This window comes from Triticum aestivum, chromosome 3D (genome assembly GCF_018294505.1).
Source record: "Triticum aestivum cultivar Chinese Spring chromosome 3D, IWGSC CS RefSeq v2.1, whole genome shotgun sequence".
NCBI lineage: Eukaryota > Viridiplantae > Streptophyta > Magnoliopsida > Poales > Poaceae > Triticum > Triticum aestivum.
This window is the reverse complement of record NC_057802.1, coordinates 479,174,567-479,187,549: the sequence shown is the minus strand read 5'-3', so window position 1 is coordinate 479,187,549 and position 12,983 is coordinate 479,174,567. Positions and strand designations below refer to the sequence as shown.

Sequence of the window (12,983 nt, the reverse complement as noted above, 5' to 3'; positions counted from 1 at the left end):
CCACCATCCCGACCAAGAAGGAGCAGATCTTCTCGACCTACTCGGACAACCAGCCGGGCGAGGTGTTCGAGGGCGAGCGCACGTGGACCAAGGACAACAACCTGCTGGGAAAGTTTGAGCTGTCCGGCTCCCCGCGGCATTCCTCCGGCTCCCCAGATCACCCTCTGCTTCCACATCGACGCCGACGGCATCCTCAACGTCTCCGCCAACGACGATTGCCGCCGCGGCAATGATGGCCGATGCCGCCACGACGCCCCTCCAGCACCTCCGGTGGCGTCTGAGCTGCTCCAAGACGTGTACGTGATTCTGAGGGGCTCGGGCTCCTCCTCTGTTGGCGCTGACCGCGAGCTCGAGTTTGCGCAGTCCTTGGTGCTCCACGACGAGCGGGGCCGCAGCCCGTCACGGCAGCGCTACGCACGCGCAGCCCGATGCCGTTCCATGGGGAACGACACGCCTTCCTCATTACCTCCTCTGTCGCCTACATCAGTGCTACCGGTGTCGTAAAGATTGAAATAGACTGAGTCGAGTGCGCAATGGTGAGGTCGCCGGATCCGCCGCCGCCGCTGCGGTGGTCTGCGACTTTCTCCTCCGCCTTCCTTGATGGCAGATCAGATTGGCGCCAAGGCTCCCTGTTCCTCGACCATCCATCCACCTTTTTCTACCTGCGGAATGGCGACGGGAAGATCGAGGAGGGACGTCACTTGCGTGATGGGGAAAGGATTGAGACCGGCAAGGAGATGGTGCTCGTCGATTGCGTTGTGCGCGTCGGCCCTCGTTTTTACCCGAAACAGCGACGGCTAACCCTGGCTCCAGGGGCTCTCTCGCCGGCTTTGGGGACAGCAGGATCCGGCTCCCGGTTCGCCGTTCTTGCTGATGATGCCTCGCCGGATGCGGCTGATGCGATGGCGGATGAAAACACAGCCATGCGGGTAGTCGCTTCCGTCCTAGATCCTGATGATCCATCGGAGGACGGAGCTTGGTCGACGGTACGAAGAAGAAGAAAGAAAACTGACGCGGAGGTGGCCCAAGAATTCTGGGAGGATATCGCATACCCTACACCTGCATCGCGTGTCTGGGAACGACGAGGCAGCGGCTCGAACACGGAGGTAAGCTTGGCATCGCCTAACAGTTCATCTCTTGTGTGCAGGAATCGTGATACTAGGAGCCGCCCATCCTCGCCGGTTGCGGCGTGATAAGCTATATGTAGGAACTAGGCTCGATTGCTAGTGGCAGCCTCTCAGGTACACAATTTAGTGGCGATTACAGGAGAATTACAAGAATGGCGGCTAGGGTTCGTGACGAGGAGGAAGGGGAATGAGCCGAGCCGCCGTTGCTGTGATCCACTGGATACCGAACCCTTGCATTGCCGTCTCCTTTAGTATCGGTGTTGTGGGCTTCACTTGGACCACTCTGGGCCGCAGGTCCTGCAGTTGGGCTTCCGGACTCGGGCCGCGCGTGGAGCGGCTTGTGGCTTGGTGGTGTCGCTGTCCTGCGGGACGCCCCTGTCAGGGACGCTGACATCCCCCGCTTCTTGAGACGAGGCTTGTCCCCAAGCCTCTGCAAAGGGAAACCTTGCATGTAGACTCGCCTTATCCTCCCACGTTGATCCTAGTGCGTCGGAGTTGGACCAACGCACTCGCACTTGTTCGCACATCTTGCCCTTTTTTTGTTTCCACCGCGTCTGTAGTATGGCTACAGGGACCGCAAGTTCATCAGAACATTGAGGAAGACAAGGTTCTGCAGTCATACCCGGGTTCAGAGCTCGACGAAGCAGCGAGACGTGGAAAACCGGATGGATTGTTGCATTTGCAGGAAGTTGCAACTTGTAGGCCACCTCATTGATCTTGCCCACGATTGTAAATGGTCCGTAGAACTTGTAAGATAGCTTGTGGTTTGCCCTTGGTGCCAACGAGGTCTGGATATATGGTTGGAGTTTCAGGTATACCTGGTCCCCCAGTTCGAACGATCTGAATGATCTTTTCTTGTCTGCTTGGTTCTTCATTAGTTGGCGAGCTCTGTTGGGGTGTTGCTGCAGCAATTCTTGAACTGTGTCCCTCTCTTCGATCCATGAGTTCAGCGCCGGTACCGCTGTGGTGCTTAGGTTCATAGCCAAACATTGCCTTGAAGGGGGTCATCCCAATTGCTGAATGGTGAGCATTGTTGTACCAAAACTGGGCTAAGGGAATCCAGAAGCTCCAGCATCGTGGACACGCTTGAGTGAAGCATCTCAGGAACGTCTCGACACACTGGTTGACTCGTTCCGTCTGTCCGTCTGTTTGCGGATGATTGGCCGTGCTGAGGCGCAGCTAGGTGCCTGCTGACTTGAACAGCTCCTGCCAGAAATGGCTTGTGAAAACCGGGTCGCGGTCTGACACAATAGCCCCTGGAAGGCCGTGTATCTTGTACACTTGTTGCATGTATAGTTGTGCCACGGATGCTGCTGTATATGGGTGTGCCAGCGGCAAGAAGTAACTGAACTTGGTGCACTTGTCGACGATCACGAGCAGGCAATTGAACCCGCTCGATTGCGGTAATCCGTCCACGAAGTCCATGGAGATCATTTCCCAAGGCTGAGTTGGAACTGTAAGGGGGGCTAGCAGTCCTGGGGATGCTGCGCGATCCGGCTTTGCTTGTTGGCATACTAGGCAGCATTGCACATAGTTCTTGATCTGTTCCTTCATCTTGGGCCACGCAAAGAGGCGACGAACGCGCCGATATGTGACGGGAAAGCCTGAGTGTCCGCCCATTGGGCTGTCATGGAAGGCTCTCATGATCTGCTGCTGTATTTGAGTCCCTCCCCCTAGCCATATCCTTCCTCTAAAACGCAGTATGCCCTGCTGCAACTGGAACCCGCCCTTGGGATCTTCTCGCACCGCCAACTGCTCCAGCAGCTTCTGGGCATGTGGGTTGTTGTTGTAGCTGCTAACCACATCTTCCAGCCACCTGGGTTGGCAGGAGGAGACCGTTGACAGCGTCATCGTTGGATTAGCTCGAGACAGCGTATCTGCTCCGTTGTTCTCTGCTCCTTTCTTGTACCTGATTCTGTATCTCAGCCCCAGAAGTTTTGCAAATGCTTTCTGCTGCCACGGAGTGGTGAGCCTTTGTTCTTCCAGGTGTGTCAAGCTCTTTTGGTCCGTGTATATGTCGAACTCCACATGCTGCAGGTACAGACGCCATTGGTCCACGGCCACGATGACGGCGAGGTACTCCTTTTCATATGTCGACAATCCTTGGTATCGTGGACTGAGTGCCTTGCTCATGAACGCTATTGGGTGCCCTTTCTGTTGCAGAATTGCTCCGATTCCCTTATCACTTGCGTCTGTTTCCACTGTGAACGGCTGTTCGAAATTGGGCCGAGCGAGGACAGGTGCTGTTGTCAAGTGCTGTTTCAGAACCTGGAAGGTTGTTTCAGTTGTTGATGTCCACAAGAATGGAACGCCTTTCTTCAGTAGGTGGAACAGAGGTTTGGCAATGATCCCGAAGTTACGGACGAATCGGCGATAATAACCTGCCAGTCCCAAAAAACTACGCACACCTTTGACGTCCCGAGGAGCAGACCAGTTGGCTACTGCTGCAATCTTTGTCGGATCGGTCGCCACACCTTGTGCGCTGATGACATGCCCCAGGTATGCTATTTTGCTCTGTCCAAAGGCACACTTGCTACGCTTCACTTTCCACTGGTCTTTGCGAAGGAGTTACAACACCTGTCTGACATGTGTCACGTGCTCCTCCAGCGTAGCGCTGAAGATCAGGATATCGTCGAAGAAGCATATCACGCAGACTCTGACTACTGGTTTGAGCGTGCCGTGGATTGCACCCAGGAATGTGGGTGGTGCGCCGGTGAGGCCGAATGAAACCACGCGGAACTCAAAGTGGCCCTGGTGCGTGGAGAAAGCTGTCTTGTGCTCCTCCCCTGGCGCGAGGCGTATTTGATGATAGCCCGCGCGGAGGTCCAGCTTGGAGAACCATGCTGCCCCATGCAGCTCGTCAAGCAGCTCTTCAATGACGGGGACAGGGTACTTACTGGGAACTGTGATGGCATTCAGTTGCCTGTAGTCGATGCAAAGCCGCCAAGTACCATCCTTCTTCTTAACCAGGATGACAGGTGATGAGAATGGACTGTTGCTGCGTTGTATAACCCCCGATCTGAGCAAAGCTTCAACTTGTGCTTCGATCTCTGTTTTCTGGGCGGGCTTGTATCTGTACTGTCTGACGTTGACTGGCTGTGCCCCCGGAATAAGTGGAATGCGGTGGTCGCACGCTCACCGAGGAGGCAAACCCACTGGCTCCTCGAACAACTCCGGAAACTGGTCGACCACACTCTGGATGCAAGACGGAGTTGGTTCGAGCTCTTCTGCCTGTGGTGCGACCACGCATAGGTGAATGACATGAGTAATCGCGCCCTTGTTGCCTAGGCTCTGGAGCTGGATGCTGTTGATCTCTTGGCAACTAGTCAAAGCTGCGTCGTGGCCCATGAGTCATAGCGGCCCCGCTGGCGTAGGTATTTCCAGGAATCGGGCGCGCCAGTCGACCGTCATTGGGCTATGCTCCTTGAGCCAGTCCATGCCCAGGATGACATCATAGGTGCCCAGAGCAAGCACCTTCAGATTTGTGTAGAACTCGTGGCCCTGGGCGTACCAGGCACACGCGGTGGCCACTTGTGTACACAGCAGCTCGCCGCCGTCTGCCACACGGACGCGGCCTGGCTTGGGGAGGGGGTGCACGCCCTTCAGTTGTGCTGCCAGTTGCTCATTGACGAAAGAGTTTGAGCTGCCCGAGTCCACCAGCATGAGCACTTCTCTTCCTTGTAGCCACGCTCTAAGCTGAAACGCCTTGGTCGAGACCCCTCCTGTCATTGCTGAGAGGGAAATCGCCATTGCCACCTCGCTGGCGCCCTCCCCTGCGATCTGTGTGTCGATGCCGTTGTCGAGGCCGAACATATCGAGGAGCTCCTCGACAACATGCAGCTGCACCGTAGTGGGACACACGTGGTCGTGCCCCCACCGTTCGCCGCACTTGAAACACAGTCCGCGGGCGCGCCGTAGTCACGAAGAGTCTTGAGCTTGGACTGATCGGCGCGGGCGGCGTCCGTGCCGCGGCGATCGACCGCTGGCGCTGATGGTACCGCTCGTGCCGGTGGAGGAGGCAGTGGCAGTGGTGTGCCCTGTCTTGGCGCCTTCTCGGGTGGTCGAGGTAGCGAGCCAAACGATCCTTCCATCACCTCTTCTTGGAGCAGCGCCAGTGCGCATGCCGTATCCAAGTCCGGTGGTCGCTGAACGAGGACCACCGCCCTGATGTCCTTCCGTAATCCCTCGACAAAACGAGTCAGGAAATAAAACGGATGAATCGTGTCAGAGTAGGAAGCTAAATGATTAATAATCAACTCGAATTGCTCAATGTAATGCACCACTGATGATGTTTGCCGAACAGAGTAGAACTGTCTGATCAGCGTTTGATGCCTATCGCGACCAAAACGTGTGCACAGCAGGGCAAAAAATTCCTCCCAATCGAACTCTGCCAAACGCTTCTGAATTGACTGCAGCCATACGGCAGCTGAGCCAGAGAAGTTCAGAGCCGCCATGGGAACCCAGAACGACGGTAATATGCCGAACATTTGAAAGTAGTGTTCGCACATCGTCTTCCACAAGCTTGGGTTGTCACCCGTGAACTGTGGGAAGGCGATGGACGGGTGGGACTGCCCTAAACCTGCTAGCAGTTGACTCGCATGTGCAAACGGCGACAGAGAGGACGGAGACGTGGTCAGAGAGGACGACGGACCTGTTGCCGGGGGTGGCGGCGGCGTCTGGAAGGACGCCGCCATGTTCCCCCGTGCCAAGTTGGACACGCCATGGCCGCTTGGCCCTTGAAGCTCGTTGCCCGCGCCGCCACCGGCCCCCGGAAGGACGTCGGTCGTCGTAGAAGGGCCTTGCTTCTGAACCACCCCTTGATGTTCTTCACCCGTCCTGCCTGTGGGCGGATGCGCCATCTGGAGCACCGCCACCGCGTCGCCCACATCGGCCACCCGCTTCTCCAGATCTGGACGCCAGTGAACCAGATCGTCGATCTTGGCGGTGGAGACTTGGATCTCCACGATGGCCTTGTTCTGGGCCTTGAGGGTGTTGTCGAGGCGGTCGGGGAAGGCTTCGATCGCCGGATCCACGGCTACCAATTGCGTACGCGCTTGCCTGAGGCCTCTGGTCGCGATTAGCTGCGCCAGAATGGAGCGGCCGAGGGAAGTTTACTGGTCTCTGATACCAGATGATAAGCGATGTGTAGGAACTAGGCTCGATTGCTAGTGGCAGCCTCTCAGGTACACAATTTAGTGGCGATTACAAGAGAATTACAAGAATGGTGGCTAGGGTTCATGACGAGGAGGAAGGGGAATGAGCCGAGCCACCGTTGCCATGATCCACTGGATACCGAACCCTTGCATTGTCGTCTCCTTTAGTATCGGTGCTGTGGGCTTCACTTGAACCACTCTGGGCCGCAGGTCCTGCAGTTGGGCTTCCGGACTCGGGCTGCGCGTGGAGCGGCTTGTGGCTTGGTGGTGTTGCTATCCTGCGGGACGCCCCTGTCAGGGACGCTGACACGGCGTCGCCGGAGAAAGATGGAGCACCTGCATCACATCGGATGCAGGCCCGGGGCATTCGAATCCGGCCATGGCATGGGCCCCTGCCGCGTCCTCGGGTCACGCCGCCGGTAGCCCTTGCATCGTTCCTGCCGGCGTCGACGTCGTCTTCGGCCGAGCTTCAGGCGCCGAGATCGCCGCCTCCTACTGTTGATGCTCGCGTAACGGCAGCCGAGGAAGTCACGACCATCACGGGTGTTCAAACAAGGCAACCGCTGCCAGGTGGTCCATCTCTGCACATGAATCCTGGTCATCCGATGCTGCAGGCCGATCTCAACCGTAGACCGGGTGTGGTAAGATGCTGGGCACGACTTGCGAAACCTAATCGCTCGTTCGTTTCGCCTGCGTCTATCTCGCATTGTTCCTACGCCGACGTGCTGCGCATCCCCCCGTCGTCTCCGATGGCTGGGGTGCCGCCGCTCCCTCCGAGGTCTGGGCTTGCCTCCACTGCATCAGCAACGCCGAACTCCATCGGCGCCTCGACCTCGTCTGCTCCGACAGCTCAGACTGGTACGCCTTTAGCCGAGTTTCGTCCGGCCACTGGACCTCCTAGGTTTGGTGCTCCGGCCAGGCAGCAGCCCTTCCCAACTGGCCCGGTCAATGCGGCTGTTCAACAAGCCCCCTGCCTAGGCTCGGGCCCCTTTCAGCTTGCTCCTACGAATATGAGCGGGCAGGGGTTCGCCTTTGGTACAGGTCTGTCAAACACAGGAGGAAACAATAAGAGGAAGAAGGGGCATCGGCTTGACGTACCTGGAGGGCCGACACTTCAGGCTCCCCCCGTTAATGCAAACTTGGCAGTCTCCCAGGGCATGCCACCTATGGCCAATTCCAGCGGCACGGTTGCCGCTCAACATGAGGGGGCTGTTGTCAATGTGCCGAAAGCTAAGAAAGAAAAGATGTATTGTTTCAAATGCCGGTCCAATGATCATCTGTCCAAGGACTGTTATGTGGTGCACTTTTGCTACATCTGCAACAATTTCAAGCACGCTCTATTCCGTTGTCCCGTTCTGAAGCAGCCCCGGCCCTCGGCATCGTTTTGCGGACAGGGTTCTAATGCTACCATGTTCATTCAGATCCCAGAGCATGTGTGCAAAGACGTGGACACTTCTCCATCGGCGTCGCCAACTGCCTTGGTCTAGGTCTCCGGCGGGGAGTTACCTGCAGCAGTGCTTGAAGCTGAGATTGCTAGAATCGTTCGGACCCAGGCTCAATGGAAGTGGGAGGCTATTCCGCATGGCAAGGACGCCTTTTTGGTGTCATTCCCCTCCTTTGACGATCTACACCGAATGGCTGACCTAGAGGTTCGAGTCAAGTCGCGCGGCGTTGAGATTTCTTTCAAAGAGTGGAAATTTGAAGATGTCCCATCCTATGTTTCGCTGGAGACTGTATGGGTTCATGTTTACGGTGTTCCTCACTCGCTACGACACTTTCTCGGACTTTGGGCTGTTGGATCGGTCATCGGAGCCACTCAAGATGTTGACCTTTATGCCTTGCGTCGTCATGGTATCATTCGCATTCAGGTTGCGGTTTGCTCTTTGGATATTTTCACCCATAATAATAACTTGGGAGGGGATTCCACAACCGCGGAAGCGTTTGTCAAGCTGGATGGGTATAACTTTTGCTATGAGGTTGAAAAGGAAGACTATATTCCGGATGCGGATTTTATACCTCAAATCTGGAAGAAACATGATGGTAGCCCAGACAAAGGTCATGAACGTGATGATGAATTTAGTGGGGATGATGCTAGCAACAAAGCAAAGAAAGTTAGCCCAGGGGGTGTGAATCCGCCTCCAACCTCGAGTTCGAGCACTCCAGTACCTATGATGATTGCATCCCTCGCCGCGCCGTTGTCCGAGCTGCCGCACACTACAGGATCCTCGAACATGTACGGCGAGTTTGTTGCAGGTTACACTTCGCCGTCGTTGTTGCCGGTGCCGCCTCCGGTCTCGACATCTGTCAACTCAGGCTCAACTGTGCCTCCGACGGAACGTACGCCGCACCAGGTTCAGCAGTAGCATGCGTTACCTGTGCTTATGGCACCGCAGGTGCCTGACGTGGAGGTGCATGGATTGATGGGTGCAACTACAGGCAAAGGGGCAGAAACATGCATACGTACGGTTACTTGCATGGATGCATCAGCTAGCATGGGCTCACCTGTGGAGTTGCGTCGCTCTGGCCAACCGAAGCTGCAGGTAGCCGCTGTCGCTGAACTGGGTACTTCATCTATCACTATCGATGGACGCCCAGTTCAACCTATGCCTGCTCAGACCAAGGTTACGCCTACTCAGACCAAGGTTACGCCTACTCATGTGTCATCAACAACGCAACAGAGCGCGCCTCTCTGTCCTCTGGCTGCTGCGGTTCAGCTCAGTCCAGCCATGGGGCACAGCAAGGAGATCTCGGCATCCGTTGCTGATGTACCACCGGGGCCTGAGGCTACTGCACCGCTGGGATCGCCTCGGTCTGCTCCAACGCCGCCACCGACGCGCCATTCTACTCTGACCAATGTGAAGACTACTCCCATCCGGCGTAGCGACCGTCACTTCTCCTCCGCGGACGGGTCCTCGACCACGAACGAGAACTCTCTCTCGAAGGCGATGCGGCGTCAGGCGGAGCGTAATCTGGACTCACCGACAGGTACACTTTGCAATAAATCATTTCTTTCCTTTTCCGGTACTCGTATTTGTTCTAGTTTAAATAACGTCGGAATTACAATTGGAAAGAATAATAATGATGTGCGTATGTCGGTGGGGGCGCTAAAACACATGGAGATCGACCGATTAAAGGTTTCTCCTAAGTGTTCAAGCCCCCTGCCGTACTCTGAAACTGAGGAGGAGGAATCGACGGCCACATATGATGGTCCGCTTCTCTCCCACTTGGTTGGTGCGGTCACTGAGGTTGGATTAGATGATGCACGAGCGGGGTCCATGTTTTGTGACTTCACTGCGTCTTCGCGTAAGTCTAAATCTCATTCCTCAAAAAAGAAACAAAAATCGTCCAAAAAGGTGAAGATATCCAACCCAACCCGAGTTTCCACATGAGAGGCATGTTTTGGAATAGCAGAGGTCTTTCAGACTTGGCTAAACATAAACACGTCGGTGATTGTGTGCGAGAGCATGGGTTGGATTTTGTAGCAATTTCCGACGCAAGTAAATGTGGCTTTCGTGCACACGTCTTGGACCACTTATCTGGTGGTTTTGACTACACATGGCATTGTTTACAACCACGTGGAAGGTCCGGAGGAATCTTACTTGGGATACAGACAACAACCATGGAATTGTTATCTTTTTCGGTTGGTGAATTTCACATCAAATTCCATCTCCGAAACAGAGCTGATAATTTTACATGGAGTGTGGTCGCGGTCTATGGGGCTGCCCAAGATGAGAATAAATCCGCTTTCCTGCGGGAATTGGTGAACCTGGCTAAGGATAATCCACACCCAATGCTTATTGGAGGCGACTTTAATATCCTTAGGTACCAGGAAGAGAAAAATAATGATCGTTTTGACACTCACTGGCCTTTCTTATTCAACGCTGTGATTGACAGTTTGAATCTTTGAGAAGCCAGTATGTCGGGGCGACAATTCACTTGGGCCAATAATCGTCCCGTGCCGACATACGAGAAGCTTAATCGGGTACTCATGGATACCGAATGGGAACTAAAATTCCCTTTGGTAACAGTGCGTGCCCTAGAGCGTATTGAGACACTCTCGGATCATGCACCCATCATTCTTCAGTCTAACTCTGCCAGTCCTCCCACTACTCGCCGCCCATTCAAATTTGAATTGGGATGGTTACAACATGATGGCTTTGCAAATATGGTTAAGAATGTATGGGAGAGGCCCGCCGTTGGTCGCACACCAATTCAGAGATGGAACTTCAAAATTCGAGCCGCAAGGCAGTTCCTAACTGGATGGGCGAAACACACCAGTGGCATATAAAAAAAAGAAAAGCAACGTCTTTCCACTATTATTGATGACCTCGACAAAATCACAGAGACTCGCACATTGTCTCAACATGAGATTGACATAAAAAATCAATCCAATGAGCAAATGGCACGTCTATTGCGAGAAGAGGAACTCAAGTGGTACCGAAGATCCGGCGCCTAATTCATTCTCGAGGGGATAGCAATACACGTTATTTCCAATTGGTTGCCAATGGGCGACACCGAAAGAAGTGTATTTTTAGCCTTGAACAGGATGAGGGACTGATCGAAGGCCAGGAAGAGCTTAAGCGTTATATAACAAAATACTACAAGTCTCTATTTGGGGCTCCAGATGAAGGGAACTTCAGTCTCGATGAGACCCGAATAGATGATATCCCACAAGTCACGACTGAAGAGAATGATATCCTGACGGCACCTTTCTCTGAAGAGGAGGTGAGAGCTGCGGTGTTTCAAATGGAACACAATAAAGCTCCAGGACCTAATGGCTTCCCCGCAGAGTTCTATCAGAACTTCTGGGATGTCATCAAGACTGACCTAATGGAGTTGTTCAATTATCTTCATGCCGGCCAACTTGACCTATCCAGGCTAAATTTTGGAGAGATTGTTTTGTTACACAAGACAAAGGAGGCTGTACGGATTCAACAATACAGACCGATATGCCTCCTTAAGGTCAGCTTCAAAATATTCACCAAAGTAGCGACTAATAGGCTCAATGTGGTTGCTGACCATGTTGTTTGGCCATCCCAAACGGCTTTCATGCAAGGAAGAAATATACTCGATGGAGTAGTTATCCTTCATGAGACCGTTCACGAGATGCACCGGAAGAACATGAGTGGGGTAGTATTGAAAATTGACTTTGAAAAGGCATATGATAAAGTCAAATGGTCGTTTCTACAGTAGACCCTGAGAATGAAAGGTTTCTCCGATAAATGGCGTGCGTGGATCCAAAATTTCGTTAGTGGAGGCAGTGTGGCTATCAAAGTCAATGATGATGTAGGCCATTACTTCCAGACAAAAAAAGTATTACGTCAAGGTGACTCACTGTCTCCAATGTTATTTAACATTGTCGCTGACATGCTGGCTACTTTGATTGAACGCGCCAAACAGGATAGTCAAATTGCAGGAGTAGTGCCACATATTGTCGATGGAGGACTCTCTATCTTGCAATATGCCGATGATACGATTCTTTTTATGGAAGATGACATTGATAAGGCGAGAAATCTGAAACTTCTGCTTTTAGCTTTTGAGCAAATGTCAGGCTTGAAAATCAACTTCCATAAAAGTGAATTGTTCTGTTTTGGAGAAGCCAAGGAGACGGCTGCACAATATGCTGACTTGTTTGGATGTGCACAAGGTCAATTCCCGATTAAGTATTTGGGAATTCCGATTCATTATCGGCGTCTCACTAATGCGGAGTGGAAACATGTTGAAGAGCGATTGGAGAAACGGTTGAGCAGTTGGAAAGGAAAATTGCTCTCCATTGGTGGACGACTAGTTTTGATCAATTCTGTCCTCACCAACATGGTTCTCTACATGCTCTCATTTTTCCAACTACGCAAAGGGGTTCTGCAAAGACTGGATTACTTCAGATCCAGATTTTTTTGGCAAGGAGACAGTGAAAAGAAAACGTATAGACTAACCAAATGGAGCGTCGTTTGCCGACCGAAAGACCATGGAGGCTTAGGTGTTCAGGACCTCCAGGTCAAGAATGATGCCTTACTCAGTAAATGGTTGTTCAAGCTACTTACTGAGGATGGTGTTTGGCAAACTATGCTACGCAACAAGTATTTGGGCCAAAAGGCGTTGTCCCAGGCATATTGGAAGCCCGGTGACTCGCATTTTTGGGCTGGTCTGATGGCGGTAAAGAAACTTCTTTTCCGTTTCGGATCCTTCGCGATAAAGGACGGCTCGGAGATACGTTTCTGGGAGGACAAGTGGCTAGGAAATACCACTCTCCGAGAACAGTACCCAGCCTTGTACCGCATTGTACGCGATAAGAATGATACTCTTGCGCATGTGATGACCACTTCCCTGCCAGATATATCATTTCGGAGGGATTTGGTTGGGCCCCGTCTTGTGTCATGGCAACATCTTCTATCCCGTTTGGATTCGATTAACTTGACACAAGGGCGGGATGTGTTTCGCTGGAATCTTACTACATCTGGTTCCTTCACAGTTGACTCTATGTATCGTGCACTATCGCACACAGAGATTCCAGTGGCCAATAATAAACAAATCTGGAAATCGAAGATGCCACTAAAAGTTAAGATTTTCATGTAGTATCTTTGGAGAGGAGTTGTGCTAACTAAAGACAACCTCGCTCGACGCAACTGGAAAGGAAGCAAGAAATGTAGTTATTGTACTCATGACGAGACAATCAAACATCTCTTCTTTCAATGCAAGTTTGCGC

General features: G+C 53.1%; 1 pseudogene; it reads left to right on the top strand.

Moving 5' to 3' along the window:
• Positions 1-233, top strand: part of LOC123076382 (heat shock 70 kDa protein 2-like) — a 940-nt pseudogene extending 707 nt beyond the window's left edge.
• Positions 234-12,983: the final 12,750 nt, after the last annotated feature.